The sequence below is a fragment of the Asparagus officinalis genome, chromosome 3 (assembly GCF_001876935.1).
Source record: "Asparagus officinalis chromosome 3, Aspof.V1, whole genome shotgun sequence".
In the NCBI taxonomy this organism is placed as follows: Eukaryota; Viridiplantae; Streptophyta; class Magnoliopsida; order Asparagales; family Asparagaceae; genus Asparagus; species Asparagus officinalis.
Window position 1 is genome coordinate 85,264,603 of NC_033796.1, and position 16,223 is coordinate 85,280,825.

The window sequence follows — 16,223 nt, forward strand, 5'->3', positions numbered from 1 at the left end:
AGGTGTGATGTTAACGTGATAGAAATTCGTTACGATCGGAGCAACTTTGAAGACTTATCGCTCTAATAGAGTGAGTCGACAAGTTGATTGTCAGAGGTGTGATGTTAATGTGACAAGAATTTATTGCGATCGGATCAACTTTTAGAACTTATCGCTCTATTGGAGAGAGTCGACAAGTTGATTGTCAGAAGTGTATTATTAACATGATGGGAATTTGTTGCGATCGGAGCAACTTTAAGGACTTATCGCTCTATTAGAGTGAGTCGATAAGTTGATTGTCAGAGGTGTAATATTAACGTGATAGGAATTTGTTACGATCGGAGCAACTTTTAGGACTTATCGCTCTATCAGAGAGAGTTGATAAGTTGATTGTCGGAGGTGTAATATTAACGTGATAGGAATTTGTTGTGATCAGAGCAACTTTTAGGACTTATCGCTCTATTAGAGAGAGTCGATAAGTTAATTGTCAGAGGTGTAATATTAACGTGATAGGAATTTGTGTACTCGTGACTTGAACAAGATTTTGAGAATTAGTGTCTCACTGGGGAGAATTGCTAAATGAGTTTATCATCAGAGGTGAATTTTGATGCTTGTGATTTGAATAAGATTTGGGGAATTTACCACTCTGTTGGAGAGAGTTAATAAATTAACTGCAATTTGAGCCATTTTGGGACTTATTGCTCTATTGATGAGAGTCAATAAGTTGATTTTGACAAAGGAATTGTTCTCACATCGAGGGTAATGCAAGCTGAATCCAAACTCTGTGAGGATGATGGTCGTCATAAGTGTAATGTTAACTTGACGACATTAGGGAATTTTGTCAGCTGATTTAGCTTAGACCATATTGAAGATGCATAAAGATTTTCTGAACACTCTGTCAAAAGAGTTTGTGATACATTACTTTTATGAGAGTAATCGCCATGTTGAAAACACGGGTTGAACCCATCGTTTGAGGTCTGAAATGCAAAAGTGAGTTTTATATTTGATTACTTGAAACGCAGAGTTGACACATGCGTTCGAGGCTTGAAACGCGGGTCTAACTCTATGTTTAACATTAGAAAACACAGGGTTGGGCCTGACATTTGAGAAATTGGAAACCATGAACTTTGCGTTTAAGAAGGCTAAACACCTTATCTGAGATTGTGTTTCGGGTGGTTGGGATTCTATTCTAGAATATCATGCCAAATTAACAGCTTGGATGCTGTTTATAAATAGACCCCTTTTGGGGTTGAATCAAGAGTTACTTAACTCTTCAGCTTTGTCTTAACTCCTGAACGAGAGTCCTCATTTCCTTCGAGATTTCCAACGGTCTTCACACGTCTCTGACCATCAACAACAATGGCACCAAAGAGGATGAGTTCTAGTTCAAAAAAAGTCATGGGAACGACTCCNCCACATGTTCCTACCTGCTATGGTAAGCAATGACATACTAACTTGTTTCGACAAGTTCTTTCAAAACCCTAGATGGGTTCTGGGTTGAAGAAGACGAAGAAGACTCAATCTTCTTTTAATCAAAACGCAGAAGTGGGACTCTGCGTTGATTATGGAACACAAAGATGACATTTGCGTTTTGTGACTAGAACACAGGTTTTGACCTCTGCATTTGGGGTGTAGAACACAGGGATGGCCCTTGCGTTCTGAGATTAGAACGTAGGTCTCGACCTCTGTGTTTTACAATTGAAACGCGGGTTTCGACCTCTGCGTTTGAAGTTAGTCCCTTGGACTTGTATCAACAACTTGTTTTAGCTACTAACTTCTGCTTTTTTTATTTTGCATTGCTTTTCCCCAATGTGTCGCTCTCTCATGAACATCACTTTTGGTATACTGGTGGTCCAGATGATAGCGAAGCTTTTGGTTTTCGTGAAGAACCTCCACTATGCACTTTTCATGACTTGGAGCGGACGTACAAGATCATTGATGCTAGATCTTCTACCTTTAGAACTTTGGTCATAAACATGGACATGGAGACGCTGGCAGGCTATGATCAATTCGTAAAATTAGTGTTTTTATTCGAAGATCACATAGCGGTGGACGACAGACTCATACATGTGGAAGACTCTAAACTACTGCGAAGAATCAATGATTGTTTCTTCTTTATGCCAAATATGAAGAGAATGTACCCGCTCTCTTATTTCCTGAGCGTCAGCTACCGCAGGAGTTTAAGTTTTGATCTTGTTGAGGAGAAGGAGAATATATCTCTTGGAATTGGTCGATGAGTTTGTATTGATGGACAAATCTAGGGTTTGAAACCTGGTAAGTTTGAGAAAAAAGATCTTGCTCAAGAGATACCCATTACAGCGAACATTTTCATTTGCCAATTCATTGTCGCCCGGGGTGAGTTCCCTGCACAAGCTTTCAGATCTCCTGGTTAGGTGTACTTAGGAGAAGGGGGTTAGTGGACTTGAATGGTGGACTTCGTTCTTAAAGACCTCAAGAAACCACTTGCTTAGTCTGGCCTCACTATTCCGATGTTGGCCACTCGATATGGGATTGTTCATAGTTATCCCAACTTCTTTGCTATGCTGGAGCGATACAATCCAGATATCTGTACGTGCTTCACACCCAACGGAGAGCTGGGCTTCGCTCTCCATGAGATGCATGCAGTATCAGCGTTGCCATTTGGCAAGATACCCTATGAAGACTTCATCCCCACTACGAAGAGCTCTCTATCTTGAGAGCGGCACATCCAGAAGTTTATGTGACTTTCTGGAAGGTGATGTGCCACTTCTAAATTTGCACTCAAGTCGTTGGACTACGCAGAGGAGGTGTAATGCACACTTCTTGGACAAACTACCTCTTTTAGAACTTGAGTCAGAAGGATATGGTCGTGACCCGTATTGTTGTAAGCTCTTCCAAGAGCATCAAAGCCCGCATCAGGGCTCCCAATGCTGTTTATAAGAATAAGGATCCAGATGATAGTTTTGAACCTGATACTGAGTTCGACAGCTTTCACCATCAGGCTACGACTCTCATCTCTGATAATGCCCTCCTTGCTAGCTTCTTGATGATATGGTTGAAACGGTGTGTAGTGTCATCGAAGCCGGTTAAGTCAATCTTGGCTGAGGTAGTATACCCAGCCATTCTTTTAGGCCATGGGAGATTAGTGAGTCTCCTTTCTATGATGGTAGGCTGCATGAAGAGTGGCCTGCGGGCATTGGCTTCTAAATTTGTTGACATCCAAAAAATAAATGATGCGGGGAAGAAAGTGTGGAAAACTCCCTAGCCCCGCATACCAATCCCATATACCTATTTGGTAGCCTGGTTCGTATCACATTGCCCCTCGCCGATGACGGGGATTGTTTAAAATAGTAAGACCTCTATTCCATTTGTATAGAGTCTCGAGTCGGCTGCATGGACGAACGTGTACATAGTTTGGGCCAGGAAACTCTTGTCCCAAGGGGACAACTACCAGGTCTTTTGTTTCTCTCCAAATTTTGATGAGGCCAAGAGGGAGAGCCCAAGTTTTACGGACATGGGTTTCGAGTGATTCTCATCCCTAAACAAGGGCATTTTAGATGGCTCCTCACGATCAGAGTGGGCTACTTGGTCTTTTGATTGGGCGAGAAATGCATTATCGAGCCCTACGTGCCCTCTCGATTTGCTAGATAATTTGGGTATGATCAACTTTATGTTGGCAACCCTAGTCTGGAGTTGGCTCAAATTAGAAATTTGTACGAGGGAGCTCGCGCTTGGTACTTCTTCTCTACAGGAGGGACTCATGCTCGATTCACATTACCCAACTCGACACCTAGCTGATCCATCGCTTTAGAGTTCCGTGACTGGTTTGATGAAGCTTCTCAGCTTTCAAGGTATAACATGTACACTTCCTGCATCAACGAGATTCGAAGGCTTTATGAATCTAGGAGGGACTCCATAAGTACTCGTTTACCAGGGATGGAAGAGTACTTGTCTTGCGAACAAGCGGTAGCCAAAGTAGGGGAAGTCCAAGAGGAGGCACCAGCCATCGAGCCTTGCGAAGAGAAGGCAGCTGAAGAAGTTCATGAGGAGGCGCCAACCCTTGAGCCTCATACACTAAGATCATTGGGGATGAAGGCTCTTACTGCTGTGGAGGAGAGTGAATATGAGAAGGAGGCTCTTACTGTTGAACCCAAGTCTTCCAAGAAGCCGAAGTTAATAAAAGACGTGATGAAGCCTGAGCTCATTGTGTCTGAGCCTATTGTGATCCCAGATAATGAAGATGAGGAACCTTCTACTCTGTTATCTCCTCAACAGCCTGAGTTTTAGTCAGACATCCCTGTTTCCTAAGACTTAGGAGGTGAAGGAGAACCAAGTGCTGGGGGATCAGAGTTTGTTCCCTTGATCCAGCTCATCGCTATGATTTCTCTAGGCCAAGCATCAAAAAGAGTTACTCATGCATTTATTCAGTCAGGTTCTATAACCTTGCGGGACCTTGTCATGTAGTTGGAGAACGCCATGAAGCAAGCGATTTCGCTAGTTAACCTTGGGCAAGGTACCTATGCAGACTTTAAGCCCTTCTTCATGAGTTGCTTAACCAACATTAGGCGTTTGGATGAGAACCGACAGGCTTCACGTTGCCTGGTGAGCCTTCTTGAGTTTGAGTTATATTTGATGCGTTTGGAAAACTCGACTCATGCTAACTTGGAATCTGAAACGGAGCGAGTTTTTGCTCTTCTTCGAACTACAAAAGCACATGAGCAAGAAGCTTTTTACCAGAATTTGTTCGAGAAAGAGGCACGTATCATGATTTTACAGGAGCAACATAACCAAGTACAGGCTTCCCTGACCGCTTCTATCACCGCCATTGCTCGGTTGAAGGCTCAGCTTGCTAAGGAGGAGTTGACTATGCAAGGGCTCCATCTTAAGAGTGTTGAAATTCGCGATACTCAGCTAGGATAAATGCAAGCTCTTGATGCAATGCGGAAAGAGGCTGCTACTGCTGAGCCCGTTGAAGCTGAGCTTAGGCGGGAGGCTGCGGAACAGGTTCGAGTAGCCTGTAGGCATCAAAAATTGCCTATAGGTCTCCACAAACGGTTCAGTGTTAGAGAGCGACGATGAACGTCACTATCCGAGCCACAGGAGTCCAATTGACGTCGACGAGCGACTGAAGTGAATCGACGAGCTACGTGAGCGGATAGGATTTCGGAACAACTAAGACCCGGACCAATCGGGAACCCGGCGGTGTTCACAAAAAGGACAACGCCCTTCGTACCTCGACCACTCTACAGATAATCCAACCACCAGAGTGGATCGAACTCTTCGTCAAGCATCCAACGCACCCGGAATCACTCAAATCCGAGTCCGGACGAAGAATTTACGGGGAAAACAATCGAATACACCTCAACGCGTCTCAGGAGTTCCAAAAACACCCCCATGGGTGTCTTAAAAATTCCGAGACACCCCAGGGGTGTCTCGGAAATTCCGAGCGGAATTTCCGAGACACCCGGAATTTCCGAGACACCCTAGGGTGTCTCGGAAAATCCGAGACACCCCAAGGGTGTCTCGAAAATTCCGAGACACCCTAGGGGTGTCTCGGATTTGTGGAGACACCCCAGGGGTGTCTCGGATCTGTGGAGACACCCCAGGGGTGTCTAGCCCCCCTACATGTCCTCATATGCCTATAAATAGACCCCTTGGGCCTTTGTTTTAGAGGAGGATTTTTGGAGAGCCTTGGCGAAGCCCTGCTGCAGCAAAGAGTCATCGAGCGCTTCAACCGAGAGGAGAGGTCTACATCAGCCTTCAATCACCGTCCCCCCCCCTTCTTTCCTTAGTATTAGGCCTTAGCGTTAATACTAAGAAGAGCTATTACTCGCTTTAGCCGAGGTATACCGCTTATAGTTCTAGATTCACGCGGATCGACGAAGCTCTGCCGATATTTCTGGATGCAGAAGTTTCTAGATCTCTACGGCGGATTCGACGAAACCCTGTCGCGATTTATCCGGAAACAGATCTGATTGCCGGGTGGTCCACGGATATCAACATCCCCGTCACAGGCCAACAACCCACGCAAGCGAGACCGAACCAAAACGGGATCTCGTGTTTATTTTCCAGAGAGTTGTAACCTTTTGTTTTCATTTTAATCCTGTTGTAACGATTGAAGTTGTAACAGATTCCAAATCAATGAAAACAGCAACTTTTACCGAAAACAAGCTGGCGACCACAGTGGGAGCCAACGGCATCGCTACCGACGCCGTCGTGACGCAACCGGCCTTCAAGATCCGGGTAAATGAAGAGGTCGAATACGAGTTCGACCAGCAGAAGTTCGAAGAGTACCTCTCTTCCTCCTCCTCCAGATCCGCCTCTCCAAGTAGGCGCAAGAAGACATCCTCCTCCAGAGTTCCGCCTCTCCAAACGGGTACAGAAAGGTAACCTCTTTCATAAATGATTGCAGGTCCTTCGGTTCAAAAATCCAAGACCCCGTTGCCGCCTCTGCACTTGCACCACGCGACGTCCCCACGTCGTCCAACCTGGTCGAGATCGCAGATCCGGATTCCTCTTCCGCCGAGGAGATGACTTCTGAAGACGCTTCGGCATTATCAAAGAGAGCACGACAAAGACGACGTCAACGTCTTGCTCGTCAGCTGGCCGAGGCTTTGGAGCCAATGGATGGGATCCGCTATCACGTAGATCTAAAATCCAGGCAACGCCAGGAGCAACGACGGCAAACAACCAGCCCCTCCTCCGAAGCAGAAGCGAACAAATGGGTTCATGTCAAAAGAACCCGTTCTACTCTCGAGGAGCGAATCCAGAAGCGCCGCGCCTTGCGTGCGCATGCCCGAGCCCTGGTCCAAAAAGCACGAGAAATGCTAAAGGGAGAGGCCGTTAAGAGATCGCCGAGGTCCGAACGAGCTTGGATGCCAAAGGCCGAATCAACGCCTGAGGTAAAAGCAGGTAATATTGCTCTCCAACCTTCATCAATTTCAGATCCCGAACCTCCGGTAAAGCCCCACCGCAGCGTGGATGTCCCCAAGTCTAGGAATCCTCTGAACAACCGTATCGGTGCTCTACCCGAGAATCGAGGAAAAGCGTTTGTCAAGGAAAGATGGAGATCATCGAACGAGCTGCAAGCCAATACCCGGACTGGGGGTCGTACGCGACCTCCTAACAAACGGATTCCTACAACGGCCCGCTCGGCGGTGCGTGCAAAAGACCAAGAGCCCGTTAAGGTTTCACCCTCACAAAGGTGTGATTCCAAACGTACGACTCTTGCTGAGGCCAACAAGGCAATGTTTACTCAGAAGAAAACGCGTCGGACAGACGAATGCGTTATACCTGAGAACCCACGTGAGCAGCTGATAGGTTACTCCGACCGCAGCGTCGATGAGTTGTACTATCAGGCTGGGGGTGCGAATGAGTCTCGAAAGAGCAACACCCGGGAAGCGGATTCTCACTGTCCGTATACCAAATTTATCAGGGCAGTATTATCAACATGTAGCTTCCCCAAGACCGTTCCACAGAGGGTCTCGATATCCGAGAGAATCTCCGATGGAACGACAAAGCCCAAATTAAGGCGTTCCTACCAAAGAGGATCGATTGCTCGAGATGACGAACCCCTAGAAGTTACCATCAACATGGTCAACAAGGGAAAGTCCCCAATCATTTCAGGTGGTTCCGACCCTAATTTCTCTTTAGGAAGCAGGGTTAATTCGGGAATAGCTCAGCTTCAGCTAGAAGCCGTCGGATATAACAATGACCATGGGGTCCATGAAGGAGTCCATTCCGATGATGAGTTCTCAGATTCTCATTCCGCGCTTGCCTCCGACGATACAACGGCTAGCATAGGGCAAGCTCGAGAGGTGTTCATGGCCAACACCGAACAGATAGCCAAAATCATTGAAGAGGCCCTAGCTAAGCAGAAGGAAATCTTCAAATTCGAAATAGAAATGGCTATGCAAGAGATGAGACAAATGCACGACCAACAAATCCAAGCTTTGTCAAATCAGCTAGTGGAATCCAGCCGTCGCACCCAGAACGCCGCAATTGACAGCGATCCGGAAGTGGACAGAATCATCATGGCCGACGTACCATCCAAGAATACTGGGGGTGGCCCCACTAAAAATAACAACGCTGGGGGTGGACCCACCAGTGATGATAACACTGGGGGTGGCCGTATCATTCCTCTCGACAATTGTCCAAAACAGGATAGAGATCAGACCGAAAAGATGAAGGATCTCGAAAGAAAAATCGACGCCCTGATGTCTGCTCGAGAGGTGAAGAAGACCGGCATTCCGTGTCCTTACCCGAAAGAGTGAGATTCGATCCCGTATCCGGCGAAGTTCAACCTGATCAACTTCACGCCGTTCGGCGGGAAGGGCTCGCCCACTCAGCATCTAATCTACTTCAAGTCCCACTTGGGGGTGATCTCTGGCAACGGACCCTTGATGGTTCGGTCATTCGTTGGCACCCTTCGCGGGCCCGCCTTCGATTGGTACCGCCGTCTCAAGCCCGGAAGCATCAACAGCTGGGAGGACCTGGAAAGCAAGTTCCTCGCCCATTTCTTCGATGATGACACCGAGGTGTCAATCAGGACACTCTTCGACGAGAAACAAAAAGGCGGAGAGTCGGTGGATACCTTCATCAAACGCTTCCGCAATCAGGCAATGAACTGCAAAGATCCCGTCTCAGAGGAATTCATCTTGCAGACTTGTCAGAACAACTTGTCCATCAATATCTTGGACGTTATGGGAATAGAGCCGCTCAATACCTGGAAAGAGTTGAAGGCTCGAGGAGAGCAGGCCGAACGGTTCCTCAAAAGGAAGAAAGCCGAGAGGAGTGATGAAGGGGACGCACCTGCAGCTGTTATTGACGATAATCAAACGTCGCAACAGCAGTCCTGGGAACAGCAGGAGAATTCGGATGAGACGCTCCAAAACGAGTACTCGTTCAAAGACGAAGACGTTCCAGCTATCTTCGAGACCCTTCTCGAAAACAACAAAATCAAGCTCCCGCCCATCATGAATCAGGAGGAAACTGACGATTCTGCGGATCCAACGTACTGCGCATACCACAGGAGGATCCTTCACCCCACCAAGGCTTGCTTTACTTTAAAGAATAGCATCCAAACCTTGGTTGAAGCCGGCGTTATAACGCTAGGGTAAGCCAATTGAGAATGGCGACACTCCAAAGAGTACACGAGTATAAACTGTTTCTCAAAACTCCGATAAGTATAAGAGTATAAACTGCTTCTTACAACTCCGAAGAGTATATGAGTATAAACTGCTTCTCAATACTCCAAAGAGTACAAGAGTATAAACTGTTCCTCAATACTCCAAAGAGTACAATCACTGCACTCGCACCACGTGGCGTCTCCGCGTCGCCCAACGTGGTCGAGATCGCAGATCTGGGCTACTCCTCCCCCAAGAAGATGGCTACTGATGCTACTCCAACTCTATCAAAGAGGGCGCTCCAAAGGCGGCGTCAACGCCTTGCTCGTCAAATGGCCAAGGCTTTTGGAGCCTATGGATGGGGTCCGCTACAACGAAGACCTCAAATCAAGACAGCGCTTGGAACAACAACGGTATGTAACCAGCCCCTCCTCCGAAGCAGGAACAAACAAATGGGTTCATGTCAAAAGAACCCGTTCTACTCTCGAGGAGCGAATCCAGAAGCGCTGCGCCTTGCGTGCGCATGCCCGAGCCCTGGTCCAAAAAGCACGAGAAATGCTAAAGGGAGAGGCTGTTAAGAGATCGCCGAGATCCGAACGAGTTTGGATGCCGAAGGCCAAATCAACGCCTAAGGTAAAAGCAGGTAAGATTGCTCTCCAACCTTCATCAATTTCAGATCCCGAACCTCTGGAAAAGCCCCACCGCAGCGCGGATTTCCCCAAGTTCAAGAATCCTCCGAAGGATCGCATCGGTGCTCTACCCGAGAATCGAGGAAAAGCACTTGTCAAAGGGAGCTGGAGATCGCTGAAGGAGTTTCAAGCCAACACCCAGACCGGGAGTCGTACACGACCTCTTAACAAATTGATTGCTGCGACGACCCACTTGGCGGTGCATGCAGAAAATCAGGAGCCCGTTAAAAGTTTCACCCTCACGGAGGTGTGAGTCCAAACGTGTGACTCCTGTAAAGGCCAACAAGGCAATGCTCAGAGGAAAACACGTCAGACAGACGAACGCGTTATACCTGAGAATCCATGTGAGCAGCTGATAGGTTACTCCGACCGCAACGTCGATGAGTTGTCCTATCAGGCTGGGGGTGCGAATGAGTCTCGAAAGAGCAACACCCGGGAAGCGGATTCTCACTGTCCGTATACCAAATTTATCAGGGCAGTATTATCAACATGTAGCTGCCCCAAGACCGCTCCACAGAGGGTCTCGATATCCGAGAGAATCTCCGATGGAACGACAAAGCCCAAATCAAGATGTTCCTACCAAAGAGGATCGATTGCTCGAGAGGATGAACCCCTAGAAGTTACCATCAACATGGTCAACAAGGGAAAATCCCCAATCATCTCAGGTGATTCCGACTCTAATTCCTCTCCAGGAAGCAGGGTCAATTCGAGAACAGCTCAGCTTCAGCTAGAGGCCGACAGATATAACAACGATCGTGGGATCCATGAAGGAGTCCTTTCCGATGATGAATCCTCAGATTCTCACTCCGCGCTCGCCTCTGATGACACAACGTCTAGCATAGGGCAAGCTCGAGAGGTACTCATGGTCAACACAGATCAGATAGCCAAAATCATTGAAGAGGCCCTGACTAAGCAGAAGGAAATCTTCAAGTTTGAAATGGAAGTGGCTATGCAAGAGATGAGACAAATGCACGATCAACGAATCCGAGCTCTGTCGAACCGGCTAGTCGAGTCCAACCATCGCACCCAGAACGCTGCAGTCAACAGCGAGCCGGAGGTGGTCGAAATCGTCATGGCCAACGCACCACCCAAGAATACTGGGGGTGGCCCCACTAAAATTAACAGCGCTGGGGGTGGACCCACCAGTGATGATAGCGCTGGGGGTGGACCCACCAGTAGTGACAACACTGGGGGTGGCCGTATGATTCCTCTCGAAACTTATCCAAAACAGGATATGGGTGAGGCCGAAAAGATAAAGGAGCTCGAAAGAAAAATCGAAGCCCTGATGTCTGTTCGGGAGGTGAAGAGGACCGGCATTCCGTGTCCTTACCCGAGAAAGTGGGATTCGATCCCGTATCCGGCGAAGTTCAACCTGATCAACTTCACGCCGTTCAACGGAAAGGGCTCGCCCACTCAACATCTGATCTACTTCAAGTCTCACTTGGGAGTAATCTCGGGCAACGAGCCTTTGATGGTTCGGTCATTCGTTGGCACCCTTCGCGGGCCTGCCTTCGATTGGTACCGCCGTCTCAAGCCCGGAAGCATCAACAGCTGGGAGGACTTGGAAGGCATGTTTCTCGCCCATTTCTTCGATGATGACACCGAGGTGTCGATCAGGACACTCTTCGACGAGAAACAAAAAGGCGGAGAGTCGGTGGATACCTTCATCAAACGCTTCCGCAATCAGGCAATGAACTGCAGGGATCCCGTCACGGAGGAATTCCTCTTGCACTGAACCGTTCGTGGAGACCTATAGGCAATTTTCGATGCCTACAGATGGGAGCGGACTTAAACAATCCGCATACTAGCCCGACTCAAACGGTAGTCGGTAAAGGCTAATCAAATCCGTTGAAGGCTGGGGGTTAGCCAAAATTCCTAAAGTCAACGCCTAACACGCGTTGCCGGGTAGTCTATTCCCGTGAGAAAGACGAAGTCTACGTATTCAATATCGTAGCACTAAGAGCGTTAACTCTCTTAGCACAGCGTCACATGCGGAACGGACTTAAACAATCCGCATGCTAGCCCGACTCAAACGGTAGTCGGTAAAGGCTAATCAAATCCGTTGAAGGCTGGGGATTAGCCAAAAATCCTAAAGTCAACGCCTAACACGCGTTGCCGGGTAGTCTATTCCCGTAAGAAAGACGAAGTCTACGTATTCAATATCGTAGCACTAAAAGGGGTTAACTCTTTTAGCATAATGTCACATGCGGAACGGACTTAAACAATCCGCATGCTAGCCCGACTCAAACGGTAGTCGGTAAAGGCTCATCAAATCCGTTGATGGCTGAGGATTTGCCAAAAATTCTATAACTGCGAGTCATTGACGCATCAACTCCCCTAGTTGGTCTCGTGACTTGAGCACCCAACAAATTCAGGACAAAATCCACACATGCAGATGAATCAACTTTAACAGTTGGTCCTGCAGCCCCGACACTTGGGACCGCTATGCTCCAATACCTTAAGAGCTTAAACTGTGTATACTCCAGCAAACGTACGAGTATAAACTGTGTTGATGGCGATCCGTAAACCCTAAGGTCAACGCCGGTCAACGCGTGACCTAGGGTTAACGCCGGTCAACGCGTAACCCTATGTCAACGCCGATCAACGCGTTGCGACAAAACTCAACGTTTGACGATTCGAAACCCTAAGGGTCAACGCCGGTCAACGCGTAACCCTAGGTCAACGCCGCGACAAAAAGTCAACCCCCAGTGATTCAGAACCCTAAGCCAGCACAATGTGGCGGAGGTAGTTCAAAGTCAACTCAATGACACGAGCCAAACTCAATTCATCAGCTGCAGACTCGAGACTCCGACGACGGCCAGACGATAAACGCAGCGCCGGAAGAACCTCGGCTATTCGTCAAAGCATCGGATAGATCGAAAATCGAAAGAGTCAAGAGTTGAAGCTAACTACGCCGACTGAAGGCCAGATCAATCACATCCAAAGTATTCCAGCCTCTTCTATAAAAGAAACGAGTCAGGAACACTTTGGAGGGGGTATCTGTAGGCATCAAAAATTGCCTATAGTTCTCCACAACCGGTTCAGTGTTAACGAGCGACGATGAACGTCACCATCCAATCCACATGAGCCTAATCGACGTCGACGAACGACTAAAGTGAATCGACGAGTTACGTGAGCGGATAGGACTTCGGAATCACGAAGACCCGGACCAATCGGGAAGCCCGGCACTGTTCACAAAAAGGACAACGCCCTCCGTGCCTCGACCACTCTAAAGACAATCCAACCACCAGAGTGGATCGAACTCTTCGTCAAGCATCCAACGCACCCGGAATCACTCAAATCCGAGTCCGGACGAAGAATTTACGGGGAAAACAATCGAATACACCTCAACGCGTCTCAGGAGTTCCAAAAACACCCCCAGGGGTGTCTCAGAAATTCCGAGACACCCCAGGGGCATCTCGGAATTTCCGAGACACCCTAGGGTGTCTCGGAAAATCCGAGACACCCCAAGGGTGTCTCGGAAATTCCGATCTTTCCTTAGTTATTAGCCTTAGCGTTAATACTAAGAAGAGCTATTACCTCGCTTTAGCCGAGGTATACGCTTATAGCTTCTAGATCTCACGCGGATCGACGAAGCTCTGTCCGATATTTCTGGATCAGAAGTTTCTAGATCTCACGCGGATCGACGAAACTCTGTCCGATTTATCCGGAACAGATCTGATTGCCCGGTGGTCCACGGATATCAACATCCCCGTCACAGGCCAAAGACCCACGCAAGCGAGACCGCACCAAAACGGGATCTCGTGTTTATTTTCGAAAAGTTGTAATCTTTGTTTTGTTGCACAAGGAGGTCTTATAAAAAGACCGACCTTTTATCGATTCTTGTTGTAACATTTAAAGTTGTAACAGATTCAAAGCAATGAAAACAGCGACTTTCACCGAAAACATAGCCTATGCGAAGAAGCTTTCAAATGTCAAGGCCAAGCTCGTGTTCATTAACCTGTTAGGCTTCGACGCTTGAATCTTGTATTGCTCTTAGCTGGGGATAAATTTTTGTACCATTTTCATACCAAGTATCGTCTCTTTGTATCAAATTGACAACATCAAATGATATCATTTTGTTTTTTCATTGTCTTTTATTGTGTTGTGTTTTAACTTAGAACAATTAAAATATTGAAAATGCTATAGGTGTAATGTTAACTAAGTATAAACCATAAATTCTCTTTATTATCACTTAGAATAATTCTAGAAAATTTTAACTTTCTAGAAAATTTCAAAGCCAGAGGTGTAATGTTAACTTTACGATATACAAGGTGAATGATTTATTACTCTCCATTCAAATGAATTCCGAGTAATCAACCCACAGTCCGCCTTGACTGGGGATTAGGAGAAAGGGGCTTCATGGCCTACGGGTAGTATTTCTTAAGAAATTTCCCGTTAATTGGCATCATGAGCCTGTCGCCTTTCTGATTGATAAGACGGTAGGCCACGTTTGACTAAACTGGTTCTATTACGAATGGTCCCTCCCACTTGGGATTAAATTTCCCTTTGGTCTTGTGTGTCATCACCATGGGTCATCTGACTGCTAAGACCAGGTCTTCTTTCTTGAAGATTCGTTCTTTGACCTTCTTGTTATAGTCTTTGGAGATTTAAGCTTGATACAACTCAATCTGTTGCTGAGCCTGAAGTCGCATGTCATCCAGTGCTTCCAGTTCTTGAAGGCGAAGCCGATGCTTTTCTTCGTTTGTTATTCCGATCGCAAGAGCAACTCCTAGGGATGGAATCTAAATTTTTAAGGGTAGTACGGCTTCACAACCATATAACAAAGTAAATGGGGTGGCTTTTATTAGGGTTCTCACCATTGTGCGGTAAGCCCATAAACATTCGCCTAGCTTTTCATCCCAATCGCGTCGACTTTTGGTGACAAACTTCTTGAGAAACTTTATAATATTCTTGTTGAAAGCTTCTGCGAGGCCATTGGCTAGCGGATAGTATGTCGTCGATGCGATACTTTGGATCCTGAACCTATCGTAGAATCTCTGAAAACTATGACTGATGAACTATGTTCTATTGTCATGGACTATTCGCCTCGGTACACCGAAATGGCAAATGACATGATGCTTAATAAATTTGATCACATGTGAAGCATTGACTTCTTTCAACGAAATTGCTTCTGCCCGTTTGGAGAAGTAGTCGGTCACGGCCAAGATAAACCGATGTACTTTGGCCGTTGGTGAAGTAATTGGTCCAAAAATATCCATTCCCCATATCTCAAATGGCCAAGATAACAATGTTGGGTGTAGGTTTCCTGGTTCTTGATGAATGAAGTCACCATGAATCTGACATGCATGACATCGTTTAGCATAATTGACAGCGTCTGCGAACATTTTTGACCAATAGTAGCCAATCCTTCAGAGACGATCTCCTAATTTAGCCCCTTGTTAATGTGCTCCACACATCCCGTCATGAGCTTCCTTAAGAGTTTCTTGTGCTTAGTTTCTAGAAAGGTAGCGAAGCAAAACTCCGTTATGCGATTTTTGGTACAAAGTTTGAGAAACCGCATCATAATAGAATCGAAGGGCCTTCTGTTTCACAGTGATCGCTTCTTTAGGATCATCGGGCAGTATCTCATACAAGACGTAGTCAATATACGAGAATCGTCAATCCCTTAGTTCGAGCTCAATTGAAGTTGCATAGGCGATCTCTGTTGTTGTCTCATTTGAGTAGTGTTCTAAGGGAAACTTGGGGTGATACAAGTCACGGTCCATAATGAATACTATTGTTTCAACCTTTGGTAACAGTGCCAATGAAGTTGTCAGCGAGGCTAAAGTACCCGCATATGCATTCTAGACTCGTGGGATGTATCCAATAAAGAAGCCTTCAAACTTCTGGGCTAGCTCTAGCATGGTGAAATGGTATAGGACAAAGTCCTCATTACGTACTTCATATTCTCCTCGGACATGATTCAAGATGAGTTGAGAATCAACGTAAGCCTTGAGATGTCGAATATTGAGCTCCTTGGCCAACTGCATCCCTAATATAAAAGTGTTGTACTCCGCTACATTGTTGGTGCATGACTCGATTAGAGAGAATCCTCTTGGGATTACATAATCACTTGGGGATACAAGTACCACCCCTACACCAGCGGTGATTCCCCAATTAGGGTTTGCTCTAAATGGACCGTCAAAGAAAAATTTCCATACTTGTATAAATTCTTGAGTTGCACAAGCTTCAGTGACTTCATCTAGTAAATCTTCATATAATTTGAACAATTCAGATACCGGGTGGTCGACTAAGAAATCTGCCAGAGCTTAGCCTTTAACAGCCTTCTGGGATATAAATTGCATGTCATATTGTGACAGGAGAATCGTCCATTTCGCTAGATGACAATTCAGAGAAGATGGCTTCATCATGAGCACTCTCAAAGGATTTACCTTAGAGATGACGTGGATTGATTGTTCGACCAAGTAGTGTCGCATTTTCTGAACAG